This window comes from Elaeis guineensis, chromosome 1 (genome assembly GCF_000442705.2).
Source record: "Elaeis guineensis isolate ETL-2024a chromosome 1, EG11, whole genome shotgun sequence".
NCBI classification, from domain to species: Eukaryota; Viridiplantae; Streptophyta; class Magnoliopsida; order Arecales; family Arecaceae; genus Elaeis; species Elaeis guineensis.
In genome coordinates this window covers 11,372,568-11,388,562 of record NC_025993.2, presented here as the reverse complement: position 1 = coordinate 11,388,562, position 15,995 = coordinate 11,372,568, and the positions used below count along the sequence as shown (strand labels likewise).

The window sequence follows — 15,995 nt, the reverse complement described above, 5'->3', positions numbered from 1 at the left end:
GAAAGGAGAAACACACTTTATTAGATATGGTGCGGTCTATGATATGCCTTACAAACTTACCTATTTTCTTTTGGAGATATATCCTAAAAACTATTGTCTATATCCTAAACAGAGTACCTTCAAAATCTATGCCGAGCACTCCATATAAGATATGGAGAGGAAAGAAGTCTTATCATAAGTATCTTAAGATATGGGCTATCCAGCTTATGTTAAAAGAAACTTTGGACATAAGCTGAGTGCTAGGGCAGATAAATGTTTATTTGTAGGTTATCTTAAAGAGAGTATAGGATATCTCTTTTACCATTTTACTGAACAAAAGGTGTTTGTCAGTAAACATGCTATTTTTATGAAAAAAGAGTTTATCCTAGAAAGAGGCAGTGAGAAGAAAATTGAACTTGAAGAAGTTCAAGACCTACAAATAGAAGTACAAGATACTTCTCAACCAAAAATTTTCATTGATGAGGTACAACCACAAAATATACCTTCTTTTCGAAGGTCGGATAGAGTGTGAAATGTACCTCTAAGGTATGGGTTCATTATTGAGAATAATGAAGCCCACATCATTAAGAATGATGAACCTTTGACCTATACAAAAGTCGTTATGAGTAGGGACTCAGACAAATGGCTAGAGGCTATGAAATCTGAAATGGACTCTATGTACTCCAACCAAATATGAATTTTGGTTGATGTACCAGAGGGTGTGACCCCTATTAAATGCAAATGGGTTTATAAAATAAGATTAGAGCAGATGGCCAAGTTGAAACCTATAAAGTCAGATTGGTAGCTAAAGATTTCAGGCAGAAATAGGATATTGATTATGATGAAATATTTTCACCTGTTATCATGCTCAATCTATATGAATTATTCTTGCAATAGCAGCATACCATGATTATAAAATTTGGCAAATGGATGTGAAGACCATCTTCCTTAATGGTTATCTTGAGAAAGAAGTTTATATGTCTCAACCAGAAGGATTTGTCTTAAAAGAGAGAACAAATCAAGTATACAAGCTTAAAAAATTTATTTATGGATTAAAGCAAGTCTCGAGGAGTTGGAACATCTACTTTGATGTTATAGTCAAAGAGTTTAGCTTTATCAAAAATATGGATGAACCTTATGTATACAAGATGACTAGTGGGAGTGCCATTGTCTTCTTAATTTTATATGTGGATGACATACTTCTCATTAGAAATGATATCCCAATGTTACAATCGATCAAGACATGGCTATCAAGTAAGTTTTCCATGAAAAATTTAGGTGAAGCATCCTATATACTAAGTATAAAGATCTATGGGGATAGATCTAAGAGGATGTTAGGCTTGTCCCAATCCAAGTATATAGATTTAGTGCTAAAAAGATTTAGCATAGATAGGAGTAAAAGAGGTTACTTACTTATGAGTCAATGTATACATCTCTTTAAAAGGATGTCTCCTAAAACACAAGAAGAGAGAAATAGAATGAGTTCTATTATCTATACTTCAACAATAGGGTCAATCATGTATGCTATGCTATGTACCAGGCCTGATGTTGCCTATGCCTTAGGCATAGTTAGTAGATTTCAGGTTGATCTAAGAGAGGATCATTAAAAAGTAGTGAAAAATATTTTTAAGTATTTGAGAAGGACTAAAGATATTTTTCTAGTATATGGAGGATCTGATATAAAACTAAAAGGCTATTCTGACTCTAGTTTCCAATCAGACCCTGATGATAGCAAGTCCACTTAAGGATATGTTTTTACTCTAAATGGTAGAGCAGTAAGTTGAAAAAATTCTAAGTAGCAGACTGTAGCTGACTCAACCACTGAGGCAGAGTATATAGCTGTAAGTGAAGCCACCAAAAAAGCTATTTGGATGAAAAAATTTATCACTGAGTTGGATGTTATTTTTAAGATTGAGAATCCAGTACCACTTTACTGTGATAATACTGGAGCAGTTGCCCAAGTAAAAAAATCGAGGTCTCATTATAAATTCAAGCACATTCTAAGGCACTTTCATTTCGTTCATGAAATAGTCGAAAGATAAGATATAGTCATTGAATGGGTAGAAATAAAAAACAACATAGCAGACCCATTTACTAAGGCTCTACCACAACAGTAGTTCGATCACCACCTCGATTGTATGGAGATAAAATATAAAGATGATTAGCTTTAGTGCAAGTGAGAGATTGAAAGGAATATGCCCTACAAATCAATTAAAATTTATATTTTGATGAGTTTTTCTTATAATCTTCCAGACTCATATAATTGATACTTTATAAATAAAAGATATTTTTTATCATATGCTGCATCTTACTTTTATAATGATTATGATGAACTCCATAAATTAGAGCAATAATTTTAGAGTTATGATGAGATCATACTTATGAGACCTAAAATCTTAAAAATTTTGATTTAAAATATTTCTAATTATTGGAGCATTGAGTAGAGGATCAATGTTTCAGAGAGACTGGCACTTCCTATGTATACTCGATGGAGAGGGTGGCTGATCTCATAAGCCACTTGTGTGAGATACTAATACAAGGATGTGGGTGTTCATTAGAGAATGAGTTCACTGAATTGATCCGATTTAAGAAACATCTTATGGAATCTACTTATCCATCAAAAGATATTTTCTTATAGTAGGAGTTATGCATGTAATCCTTTGATCTGAGACTACCATAGAACCTTATATGCATGAATCCATATTTTGGTTCATACTCATTCATGACTTGATCATATATGGGGTGATCTGGATATGATTGAATATGTATAGAGGTTGTGAATAGGTCAATATGAAATCGATCACTTTTGGTAAGAGATCGCATCCTACTTATTCTGATCGATTGATGATTCAGGAAGCCTTTGATTAAAGTAGAATGAACATTAGAAAGAGTTTCTAATATTTTGTTAATTGAATCATCATTAAAGATTAAGAAAAATATGAATATGATATTGGATTTGACATCATTGCATATCCAGAGTCATATTCAGGATACAGGGTGATCGCAGGATCGAATTGCATGGTAACTTTTCACTGAAGGATATTTTTAATATTTCTACCAAAATTTTATATCTTCGAGATAGACATAATACGTTGCTAAACATTAATCTTTCAGGTAGATATGATACGTTGCTAGACATCAATCTTATCTTGTGAGTTTGATCAAATTAAAGAGTTTAATTCGATTGTCAATTAGAAAGGATTCTAATTGCTGAAATTAGATTAGCTCGATTGGATCTAGATCGATTAGATTAAATTCTAATCAAATTAGATCGACTTGCACTCAGATCCACTATTGGTTAGATATGAAACTCAATGGATCACACATAAAGAGAATTGATTAGGGGTCTAATTGGATTAGATCATGTTTGCAAAATAGACATGCTAGCACATATTACAAATTATAGCTTCTTGTTTCAAATCGGATTCGAAATTGATTCCAAATTGGACTAATTAAATCTAAATTAATTCAAATCAATTTTGCATTTGAGTTAGATCAATCCATGGCTAGATGATCCAGAGATTTGGTGCCATATAACCAGGTCTTCATGCATCAAGAATTTTTTTTCTTGCACATGGGATGAGTTTTGTGCGCAAAAGACCAAGTGGCATCCTATGAGATGGGATGCCCCTTTCTTCATCCTTATCCATTGTTTTCATTGAAAAAAATACTCAGAGAATCATGAGTTAATTCAGGGTGTAGAGGAGTCCTTCTGTGGCTAAAATGCTTCGTAGTTTAATTGTGAAAATTGGTTAAAGTTTGAAGCCTAGCCAAATCTATCCATACGCCTAAACTAGAGTCCATGTTGTTAAGAACTCTAATCTAATTGTCATGCCACTTCTAATCTCAAAATTTTTTTCACGCCATCTCCAGGTTAGCACCTCCATTTTGGTCTGTTGGATGGCCAAAAAGTACTGATGAGTGGTGGAGAAAAAATATGCCTAATGAAGCCTCGCGATGCATCAGAGAAAGCATCTCTCGAATTTCTTTCCCAATATTTGTCATATGTATAAAGCATCCAGATGGAAGTGGGATTTTGATTTGGGGCATGAGATATTCTGGATAGGCATGAGATGGCATGTGGAGAGGGTGCGAATCATTCTCGAATGCAACCCATCGCTAACTATTTAAAGGAGGCTGTGTCGGAGATTTGTTTTATTTAGAATTCTCTCCTATCTCTTCTTTCTTACATCCTCTCCCTATTGTCTAATTAGTCTCTTCCTTTTCTTGTTAAGACAAGTCCAAAAATAGTAAGGACAAGTTCGATTTTAGGACAAAGATCTAAGAAGAGATATAAGGAAGACAAAAAGAGAAGAAATGTAGGGATAGGAAGGCTAGGAGGAGAGGAAGAAGGTCTTGAGGTCCTACTGTCCAAAAAAATTCTCAAAGTGAGAATTTTGGAGGAGAAATTATCCTAAAGAATTGGTATCTTGATCATAGCCCTGTGTGGATCATCGTTGGAGGGCAAATGCTTGGGCACTTGGTGGAGGTTCTGTCGGATTTTTGAAATAAGCATTGCAAATATTTTTTTATAGCTTGAATTTTATTATGTATATATTATACATAATTGTTAATCATCAAGGAGGTGCTGGTTTAAGAGTTTAATATTTAAGATTTTATAGTTTAAATTTTTAAAATCTATTATACTTTCATTGTGCATATTGTCCTTGAAACCCTACATAAATGAACTAAATTGGTCGGATCGAATTAACTATTTAATAAATAGATCAGATTCATATTTAAATTTTTATTTATTTAATAAATAGGTTAGATTTGGATTGACTATTGTTTGATCTGTTCTATATTCGACCCAATCTGATTGCCACTCACCACAAAAACTACAAAAAAACCCACCTTAAAAACTTCTATGAGCACTGAAATACCCATTAGCGATGCACAATCCAATAGACCCGATGGCTACCTATCTACCCTTTTGTGATAGAGTCTTTCTTTATTTGAAAATCCTCAAGACTCTTCACATGCTTTTGTCAAAAGATAGCATTAATGGAATAGCATTTAAACCGTCATTAACTAAAATTATTTTTTAGCATTTAAGACAAACCTATTTTCAAAAGATTGCCTGAAAGGAATAGACATTAAGATGGACCCATTTTCAGAAGATAGCATTAATGGAATAGTATTTTACATACACATCTCAAACCACTACAACAAAATAATTTTTGGTGATAAATTATTTGTGGTATTTTTTATTATATGCTTTTTAAAATCTCTTTTTTTACTGTATTTTAGTAAAAATACCGTTATCTTTCAATAAATATTTTTTTATTAGTGATACTTTATTATAAATACCATCATAAATTTGTATTTTACGACATATTAGTTGAAGTGTGGAAAATCAAAACTACTATTATAGCATTTAACTAATATGTCGGGAAAAAAAATCATAATTTATGAAATTTTAAAAAATTATCATTAAATATTAAATTATTAATTTTTATATATAACTTGATTTAGTCATATCAATCTTATAAAATATTTAATTATACATATATATTCTTAGCATTACTTATCTCATGACATGAATGTATATTGATAAGTTAAATAAATCATATTTACATAATAATAATACAAGTTATAGGTTGGTGGTTAAGAGTTTGTCAAGGTCACTGATTCGAATCCTCTCTTTATTATAATTCTAGTTAGGATATATAGTTTATTTTTAGATAATTTTTATCGGCATATAAAAAATACTGACATTAATATTTTAAAGACACTTATGTATATCGCTAAAATAAAAATTTTTATCGATATTTTGCTAAAACCATTGATAATTAATTACTGATACTATCTTAAGATGGTACATAAGAAAATGTCATAAAAATACTGACAAAAATATTTACGACATTCTTTTTGACCTATAACGGCACTTAGAAATACCGTTAATAGTTATTTTTATTCTAATAAATATAAGCTCTATCAAGATAGAAATCTTCATTTTAATTATATATATATATATATATTAGACTAGATGTGAGAGTTGCCTCCTTCTTTGCAATTTAACTAAACTTTCAAAAATTATGTTCACCAGATACCTTTGGCTCAGGTGACATCTTGTCCTCTTTCTCTAAAGAGCGCTCTCGTGTCTCATCCCATCAGTAGATATTTGCATTAAGCATACCTTATGTTATAGCAATAGCATCCTCCTGAGATTTAGTAATTTTCCATCACATATATTATTTTAAGCTGACTTCTTTTTAGATATTTAAACCATCCATGTACTTTAGTTTCACCTTGGGTACGAAAACATGGCAACTATGGGTCCTCCAGCTTAATCAGAGAGGAAGATGGAAAGCTTGAGAGACAAGGAGCGGGGAGATCACTTAAGAGAGAGTACATGAGAGAGGAAAATGGGGAAAGAGAGAGATTAAGTTAGGGCTTTTCCTCTTCTTTTTTTTTTTTATTTTCTAAATAATACTAAAAGACCAAATATACTTGATTTTAGCATAGATTTGAATTTAGAGCCGAGGCTAATATAATTTTTTGGGTTAAATAAAAAAAAGCTTTTTACAAGGGTTTTTTTATGTGTATTCTCATGCAAATATTTAATATTACATATATACCCCCATAAATTTACTATTTACATGCATATCCTTATAATTAAATTTTTGATCAAATAAAAAAGGATTTTGCCCTTATATGTATCTAAAATCGCATTTATAGTTTTGCAAATTTACTATTTGCATATATATATCATTATAATTAAATTACTTTGCTTTTGCATGTATACCCTTATAAACATCTGAAATTATATGAATAATGTTGCAAGTTTACTATTTCAATGTATACACTTATAAACTATTCCTTTTTGTGCATCTATCTTTATTAAATTATGGGCATGCATATAAAAGGAAGTAATTTATAAGGGTTTATACATAAAATAAATAATTTATAAGAATATACATACAAGTAGCAAATTTACAGGCATAAACTTATAATTTTAAATATTTATCAAGATATACATGAAAAATGAATAATTTATGAGTGTATACATGCAAATAAGAAATTGCAAGGGTATTCACACAAGTTCAAATATTTATAAATGTACAAGTAAAAAAAAAATACAATAAAAAATTGTTCAATCTCGTAGTGATTCTTCCCTAGATAGTTTAATTGCACTTCTAGTCCTTTCGTAAAATTGAACCAGTTTGGTTCACTAGTTACCAGTTGGTTCAATGTTTCAATAACCATAAATATTTATATACAAGGTGATTTGCATGAGGCCAGAGCCTCCATGAACCGAGGGCCCATGGAGATGCCCTTTTGCTAGGGCATCCTCTAAATAAAATACAGATTATAGCAATCTCCACCTTAGCCTATATTCAACCAAGCTCTATGAAAGCCCCATGACCAAACTCCATAGATTCTTCAAAGCACAAATAACCATTTGAAACACCAATCAAGTTCAAGTAATGCTTGAATTTGTCAAGAGAAATAAGCTTAGTCATCGTATCTCCTAGATTATATGTTGTAGAAATCTTCTGGCTTTTAGACGTCTACTATACGTTAGAATGTGGTGCAAATACTAACTATCAAATAGGTTACTTGAACCATTCCGCAACTAAACTATATATATAAAATAATGGATAAAATTTGTTATGGCTGGAATTTTTTCTCTGATCTCACGGCATAATTTTTTTGAGTCACATAGCATTTTTATATATATTAGTGGGCCATGGGACACTGGATGGCTGACTCTTTCCTCCAATAAAAGAAAGCACCCATAAATTTTAAAAATTGAAAGCCAACAAAATAATCATAATTTCATGATTATCATGCAAAGCACCATGTTCTCAACATAATTCTTAAATTTTCTTTGTTATTAATTAGGAAGTTGGAACTTTTGGTGATAATGTGACATAACTTATTTATATTCTATTTATCCCTTTTTTTCTATAGAAAAGATAATTCAAATTTTATTTCTTTGTTTTTACTTATTTCATTTTACTTTCTAAGTATCAAGATTTATCTTTTATTTTTCTTTATCAAATTGCGGTCAGATATTGTCAACCTTTTTCTTTTTTAAGCACTTGCTTTCTAGAATTTCTCTTGGAGTTCTTGGATCATGGATGTGATATGGTTTTGAATGAACCATGGGAAATCTTTATTCTTACTGTATACCTAGATCTCTTAATTTTGAAATTTTGGCCTGTTGGTGCATGAGAAATAATTGAATCCTAGAGATGACTTTCATACCATCAATTGCATAATTTAAACACACAAGGCATCTTGTCAAATTTGTTCGGCCCAATGCTCAAAATATTATATAATAAAAGTAGATTGTCCACAACCACTGGAGAATTTTCTCACGGCAAATCAAGTATTGTAAGTTTTGAACTAAATGTCTCTTGGATAATTTTTTCTTAAAAGTTATGGTAATTTAATCCCATACTCTGCAAATCAGGTCGTAGCATGGAGGAAGAAATGCATCTGCCACCCTCCAAGCCCCCAACCCCACCACCCGAACTCACCCCACATCCTCCACCATCCCCACTCGAACCCACCCACCCAATCCCTACGTACGGGGCCGTTTGGGTACCGCCCCCACCCGAACCTACCCCCCCACCTCCCCCGCTGCCCCCACCCTCTGCTTACCAGGCCGTGTGGGTGCCGCCCCCACCTCTCTACTCAAACCCACCCACCCCCCACACCCCGTTTATGAGGCCGTGTGGGTACTGCCCCCACCCAAACCCACACCTCCCACCTCCCCCCTCCCCATTGCCTCCACCCAACCTGCCCCCCCCCCCCCCCGCCCACCTACCGCTTACGAGGCCACGTGGGTACCGCACCCAGCCGGACGTGGCCCCCACCCCCCACTTCCAAGGCCGTGTGGGCACCGGCCCCACCCGAACCCGTGCTCCCACCTCCCTTCGACCATCATCCACTAGCTCGATCGAGATGGCATGGATCAATACGATGAGGAACGATGTAAATTCAGCATGCCCCATAGACCATGTTGGCAACCAATTCACCATCTTCAAGGTCCCCAACCATATCCGGCAGTTAGATCTTGGAGCCTACAATCTACTGGTTGCTTCCTTCGGACTTTTTCATGCTTCCTTCGGACCTTTTGATCACCACCAAAACCAAAACCCATTATACGGGAGATTTGTCATGCAGGAGTACAAGTGGCAGTGTGTTCGGCACCTTCTATTGCGTCATGAAAATCAAGAGAGTGCAAATCAATTGTTAGAAAAGTGCTTGTTGGAGTTGATTGAACAGGATGGCAAGGTCCGAAGTTGCTACTCCAAGAAACTCCCTCAATGGGTGGGTGCCCAAGATATGGCAAAAATCATGTTGCTGGACGGGTGCTTCATCATTTTTCTCATGCTAAAAATGTATGCGCGGGGGGGGTGGTGTGTGGGGGGGATGTGGGGATGGAATCGTTGAACAAGGATGAACGGTTTTAGGACCCAGATGTAGCAGGGCTATTCATTGTTGATTTAGTGGTTCATGATTTGCTGAAGCTTGAGAACCAAATTCCTTTCTTCATCATCGAATTGATATTTCATAATCTCAAAGGACCTAAAGATGGAGATATTGATCTGGTTGATCTTGTTCTTTACCTCTTCAAGAACATCCATCCCAAGGAATCCAAATCATTCAAGAAAAAGTCCCCTGGTGAATACTATCATTTGCTCCATCTATTTTTTTCATCTTGGATTCCTTCAGAAAAGCCGGCAGACTCTACATCTGCACCAGGGACTCCAACACCTACACCCAAGTGGATTCCTAATGCGACCGAGCTTGACAGGGCTGGGGTGAAGATCAAGAAGAAGAAACTACTAGCTGACAATTTCTTGAACATAACATTCGAGTGGAGGAAGATGAAGATCACGCCATTGCTATGCCTCTTGAAGCTATGTTTAATGTTTAGAAATGGACGGATGGAGATACCGCCACTGCAAATCTATGACCATACTGGTCCTCTTTTCCAAAACCTCATAGCTTTTGAACAATGCTATTATGACACCGAGATGTACATCACAATATATGCACTCTTTATAGATTGCATCATCGACCAGGCTGCGGACGTACGGCTGCTCCACTTGCAGGGCATCTTGGACCACAAACCGAGCAGTGATCAAGCAGTGGCAGAACTCTTTAATAAGTTGGATTGTCATATACACTTTAATTGGGAAAAGAACTACCTTGCAAATCAGATTGAGGAAGTAAACAAGTTTTATGACTCCAAATGGCACAAATGGCTTGCTGGATTGAGGCGAGACTATCTTGGCAACCCATGGGCTATAATTTCAGTATTGCCAGCGATCTTTCTTCTCTTGCTGACCAGAGCAAGCAACATTTTCTGCTCTATCCTATTTTCACTCTTCATAGGTGTTATTAGCCTGCTTCCCTATGCAAGCATGGATCAGAAGAGAGATTTAATGGAAGGGTGGGTGGATAAGAAAGGATTTCCTCCAAACATGGATATTGTAAAATCTTTTGTTTATCTAGGGAGAAAAGAAACCAGATGGTTAAGTATGGTTGCTAGGCCGTATAGATAGATAAGTACAATTGGGCTATATGTTTTGGACCTCATAAAAAATAATCAACTGCGATGTATCATGGTTGCTATGTTATTTGCTTGGAAGCTAGCTAATGGCTGTAATGGGGTTGTGTCAAGGTTCTGGCACATGGAATTGGAATTAAATTCTGTTGTTGGTTACTCTGCATCTTGTTAAGTTTCATCTTGATATTTTAAATGCATTTTACTCAAGAACACTTGCTGATAAATGCTATATTTGTTTAATGGGTATTGTTGCGGCCAATCGCCTCGTCGCCCGATCGCCGGGAAGCGTGCACCTGCAAAAGGAAGTCCGCACTGACCGGAGGCGGCTCCGGCGGGGACCCTCCGACGGTCAAGTCAGAGAGGTGACTGGGCAACAGCGAAATGTAGATAGAGAGCTCTGAGAGAGAGAGAGGGAGAGGAGCGAGCCTGCGTTTTTGGGAGAGACGGAGCGGATCGATCCTTTGCACTGTTGCCTTCCCCGGTTTATATAGTGGAGCACGGTATGGCGCCGTCATTAATGGCGCGGACAAGTGAGGAACTGTCAACTCACTGTGGGCGGTCAGAGTCGCCGTGAAAATGTCATGTCGCCGTGTGGCTGTCTAATCACCAGGGTTGACCGTGCCCTCGGCGGGACAATGCCCCTAGGTAACCGCGCCGCATGTCCGTGTCAGAGCTGACAAGGTCTGGCGGCTGTACGGCGATTGGAGGAGCCGACCGACCCAAAGTCGGTAGCCGGCTGAGTGGTGTCGGGCCCCTCCGTTGGTCGGCGAGCTTTCTGTGAGTCGGCCATCGGACCTCTGGATTCGGTCGGTCGGGGAAAGGTGCGCCCAACGTATCCTCAGTCGGTCATGAGCCGGTAATTAGCCGGTGATGGCATTCGTCAGTCGGTCGCCCCGACCGACGATCGGTCGGTCCGTCGGCCAGTCGGAGTCGTCCGTCGGAGCCGGCCGGGCCGCCAGTCGGTCGGGCCGCTAGTCGGTCGGTCGGGCCGCTAGTCGGTCGGGCCGTCAGTCGGTCGGGCCCTCCGACAGTCGGTCGGTCGGTCGGTGGGTATCCCCCAACAGTTGCCCCCCTCCACTCCTAAGTCGGATGGTGAGCTGGCCGATGCTTTCATTCGGGTAGCAATTCCGGACGACTGGGAGTGGATTTGTCGCATGCGTAGATCCGACCGTACCGCCGGCTGATCCGATGTCAAACATCTAATAATGCCAAGCGATCCGGACGTCTAGTCGGTGTCAGAAGTTACGTCGGCGTCAGGTGTCAGACGCCACGTCTTGTCGTCATCAGACGTTACGTCGGTGTCAGAGGATCGGGCGCCGGACGATACGGCGTCAGACGACCAGATATTCGGCGCCGATCGCGGGGGAGTGGGCCGCTGTCAGGCATCCCATCGGGAACGCGAATCGACGCGGGCGCATGAATGCGGAGCCGCGCCCCGCGTGCCGCGTGTCGAGGGTAGTTGGCCGGCGCCTCCGACATTTAATGTGGGCGGTGCGGCCGTCCCGGGACGGGGCACGCCGAATCTCCCGCCAACCGACGGGCGCCACGCGTCGCGCATCTGCGGGTCTTCGTCGGCGCGGAAGCATCTCGGCCGTCGGTCGGCCCTATATATATAGGACCTCCCGGACCCATGACCCACATTTGCCATTTCGCTGGGGAAACTCTATCAGGGCGATTTCTCAGTCGTTGCGGGCAGAGCCCTCTTGCTTCCGGAGGGATCCATCTGGTTCGTGGTCCCGACTTCCTCTTCTTCTTCTTCTTCTCTTTCTTCTCTTTCTTCTCTTTCTCCTTCATTCGGTTCCGGCATAATGACCAGGAAACCGACTCAGGGAGCTCGGTCGGGAAACCCGACCAACGACTCTCGATCGGCTCCGGAAGATGAGGCCTCCTCGCTTTCGGGGCCGAATGTCGATCGGCTTCGGGAGCAATATCGCATCCCGGAGCAGTTTCGGCTCTCCGCTCCAGGGGCCGGCGGTCGGGTCAATAGCCCTCCGCCTGGCGATCTGACGCTATATGTTGAAGACCTTCGCGCGGGTCTTCGGCTTCCGATTCTGGAGTTCGTCCGGAATCTACTAGATTATTACGGACTCTGTCCGGCGCAACTGGCGCCGAACTCTGTTCGTTTAATCATTTCCTTCGCGCTGTTGTGTCAGCTCTTGCCGACCAACCCCCGCGTTTCACTCTTCCGGGCATTCTTTGTGCTCCGACCCCACCCTAAAGCCCGAGGATGGTGGCTCTTCAACCCCCGGAAGGGTCTTGCCTTCATCACCGGTCTTCCATCATCCATTCATGGGTGGAAGAACCAATTTTTTTTTGTTTCCTTTTCTTCTCCTTGGGACTTTCCTTCTCGCTGGGGTGTGCCCCGAACCGAGGCCAACGACAACAGTCGGGTGGAGGCGGACGACCGGGAGGACTTCCACCGACTGAAAGATATGTCGGTCCCGAAGCAGAGGGAGCTTGTTACCGAACAAGCTCTCTATGATGCCGGCTTGAGTCTGGTCCCCCGAATAGGTATCGCCCGATCCCCCGACTTTTCTTTTTGTTCGGCTCTTGGTCCGGTCTTTAACATTTTTGCCGGTATTGCAGGGACACCACCAAGGATGCGGCCGACAGACGTCGAGATTCGACGGTTTGCGACGAGGAAGAGGCCAGCGTCGGGGGCCGGCCCTTCACGCCCTCCAAAAAAACCAGCCCCAGCTCCGCCGACCGTCGAGGCGTCGGTGACCGACCAGTCGGAGCCGGTAATAGCCCTCGCGGCTCCGACGGTCCACACAGAGGAAAGGCCGACTGAGGAGGTGGTCGAGGGAACATCGGCGGCTTCGCCGGTGCGGGTGGAGCTGGATGACGTTCGGGAAACCGAACATCGTCCGACGGTGTCCGTTGGCGCAACGGGGGGCGCCGGATCGAACTCCAGCATCCCCTCGCTGCCGGTCCCGTCGGTCGGGGCAGCTGATCGGGGGAAAGCCCCGATGGAGCCCGCGGAGGAGGATAGGTCAGGGAGCCGCTCAGTGCCTCCCAGCGCATACTACCCCGAGGGTGCGTCGGCATTGGCCGACCACAACCTTGCGAGGAGGTTGTGCCAAGGGATCCTCCTCCCAGCCGACGCAGAGTTGCTGCGATCTCGGCAGGTGACCGAGATGCTGTCTCGGTTCTACCCGACGATGGTTGAGGTAAGCTTCGCATCACTTCTTCTTTCCCTTAGAAATTTTTCTTGTTATGCGATTCTGACGAAGCTTTTTCCATCGGCAGCTGATCTTCACGATGTCCGAACTGGAGGCCGGGTACCGAAGGTTCGGCAACGTCCGAGTAGCCTTCAAGGAGAGGTCGGCGGCGGCCGAAGCTGAGAGGGCAATGTTGGCCGACCAACTTCAGCAATCGACCGACCGGGAGGCCAAGTTAGTCGACGAGGTCTCCCGGCTTGGTTTCGAACTTCGGTCGGCCAAGAAGGAGGCCAGGCACAAGGGTCGGGCCGTGCGTCGTCTTCGACGTGAACGGGACGGCGCCACCGCTGAACTCCAAGGGGAACGCGAGCAACTTCGGGTCAGCCTGGAGAAGCTCGCTGAAGCCGAAGAGGAGCTCTCCATCGCCCAGATCGACGCCGAAATGGCGAGGGTTGAAGCGGAGTCGGCGAGGCAGGCGCTCGCCTGTGCTGAGAATGAGGCAAGGTCGGCAAAAGAGTCGGCCGATCGGGCGGTGGAGGACTTCCGGGCCTCCGACCAATACCGGGAGGAGATGCTCGAGTCGGGCTTCGCCTCATACCGGGTCGGGTTCGAGGACGGTCGGGATGCCGTCCATGCCTTGTACCCGGAGTTGGACGTCAGCACCGTCGTCCCGCCGTTAGCCGAGGAGGAAGGAGCCGAAGGGGAAGGAACCGAGGAGATGGCCAACCAGTCGTCGGGAGGCGTCGTCGTGATGGAGGAAGTCATCCCGGAGCAGGTGCCGACCGATATCCCCTTGCCGACTGAAGCCCATCCTTCGGCCGCCGACCCAGCGCCGCTTATGGCCGAGACGCCGGTCATCCCCGATCCTCCGTCGGTCGAAGAGATCGACTAGGACAGATGATCGGGCCCTGCCGACTACCTTTACTTTTTTTTTGTTTTCTGAAAAAACATATGTAATCGGGCTTCGACCCGACTTTGTAATTTCCTTTCAACAATGAATGAAACTTCTTCCTTTCTGCTTTTGTTTGTAATGCCGAACACTTCTGCGATGTCGAACGTTAGTTGCTAACTTAAGTAAGTCGCTAACTCACGTAAGTCGGTAGGACTTCAACAACTTGTGCAGCCCTGAAAGTAGAATACGTTCCGACTTTAGGTCGGCTTCCGATAGCCGAAGTCGTCAGTCGGGTGCATCTGTTGAGTCGGGAGCCGACCGAACCTGGTAAAGGTTCGGTAGTCGGGCTTCCATAGATGCGTTTAGTCGACCGTCGTCCGGCGCAGTGTCGGGGAAATGATAGTAAGTCGGGTCCCCATGCTCTTGCGTCGGGTTCTGTGTCTTCCGACATACGGTAGCAAGCCGAATGTCGTTCAGCCGGCCGTAGGTCGGTCGGCAAGTCGTGGATGCGACTGAGGTCGCATCGTGTGATAGACGGTGGTAAGCCGAATATCCCTCGACCGCCGTAGCCTGGTCAGAAGTCGCGACAACAGTCGCGTGGGCTTCTAGCCTCTCTTTGGTCGGGGCCCGATCGGCCTGTCGGCTGATGGTTCGGCCCGAAAATTCGACCGTAGAAGGAGTATGAACTCCCGTCGCAACAAATGCATCGGCCTTTGTCAAGGGCGGATGTGTTGCCGAAAGTCGAAGGAGTGCAACTCCCGTTGATAAGAGTCCGTCGGTCCTCGCAAGAGTCCGATGCGTTACCGATGGTGAGGTCGTCGGTTTTAGGTGGATGCTAGGTCCACGTCGATACGTTGGGGCTGAGCGCCGATCACTAGTCGAAGAGTTAAAACTCCGAACTTTCAAACTGAACTTGTATTCCGACTATTGAATTACAAAATTCACTGGTAATAAAGCTTTAAGTTGTCGGCGTTCCAAGTCCGGGGAATGGACTTCCCCTCAAGGGTCTCCAGCCGATAGGCCCTCGGTCCGTAGGTGTCTGCAACCTTGTAGGGTCCTTCCCAGTTGGGAGCCAGCTTCCCTTGGTCCAAGGGCTTCGACACTTCTGCCTTCCTCAAGACCAGGTCGCCAGGCCTGAAAAGCTTCGGTCTGACCTTGGCGTTGTAATACCGGGCGACCCTCTGTCGGTATGAAGCCATTCGGATTTAAGCCTCGTCTCGTAGTTCGGGGAGGAGATCCAGGTCGGCCCTCCGACCCTCGGAGTTGTCCGACTCTTGGTACCGCTCGACCCTTGAAGATGGTAGGCCAATCTCGAGCGGGATCATCGCCTCCGTCCCGTAGGCCAAGCTGAACGGCGACTCCCCGGTCGGGACGCGGGGGGTCGTTCGGTAAGCCCACAGAACGAAGCCCAGCTCGTCGACCCAGAGACCTT

The 15,995-nt window shown here is 42.9% G+C and overlaps 1 pseudogene; it reads left to right on the top strand.

The window, feature by feature from the left end:
* Positions 1 to 8,850: 8,850 nt before the first annotated feature.
* LOC105037837 (UPF0481 protein At3g47200-like) lies at positions 8,851 to 10,650 on the top strand (annotated as a pseudogene).
* Positions 10,651 to 15,995: the final 5,345 nt, after the last annotated feature.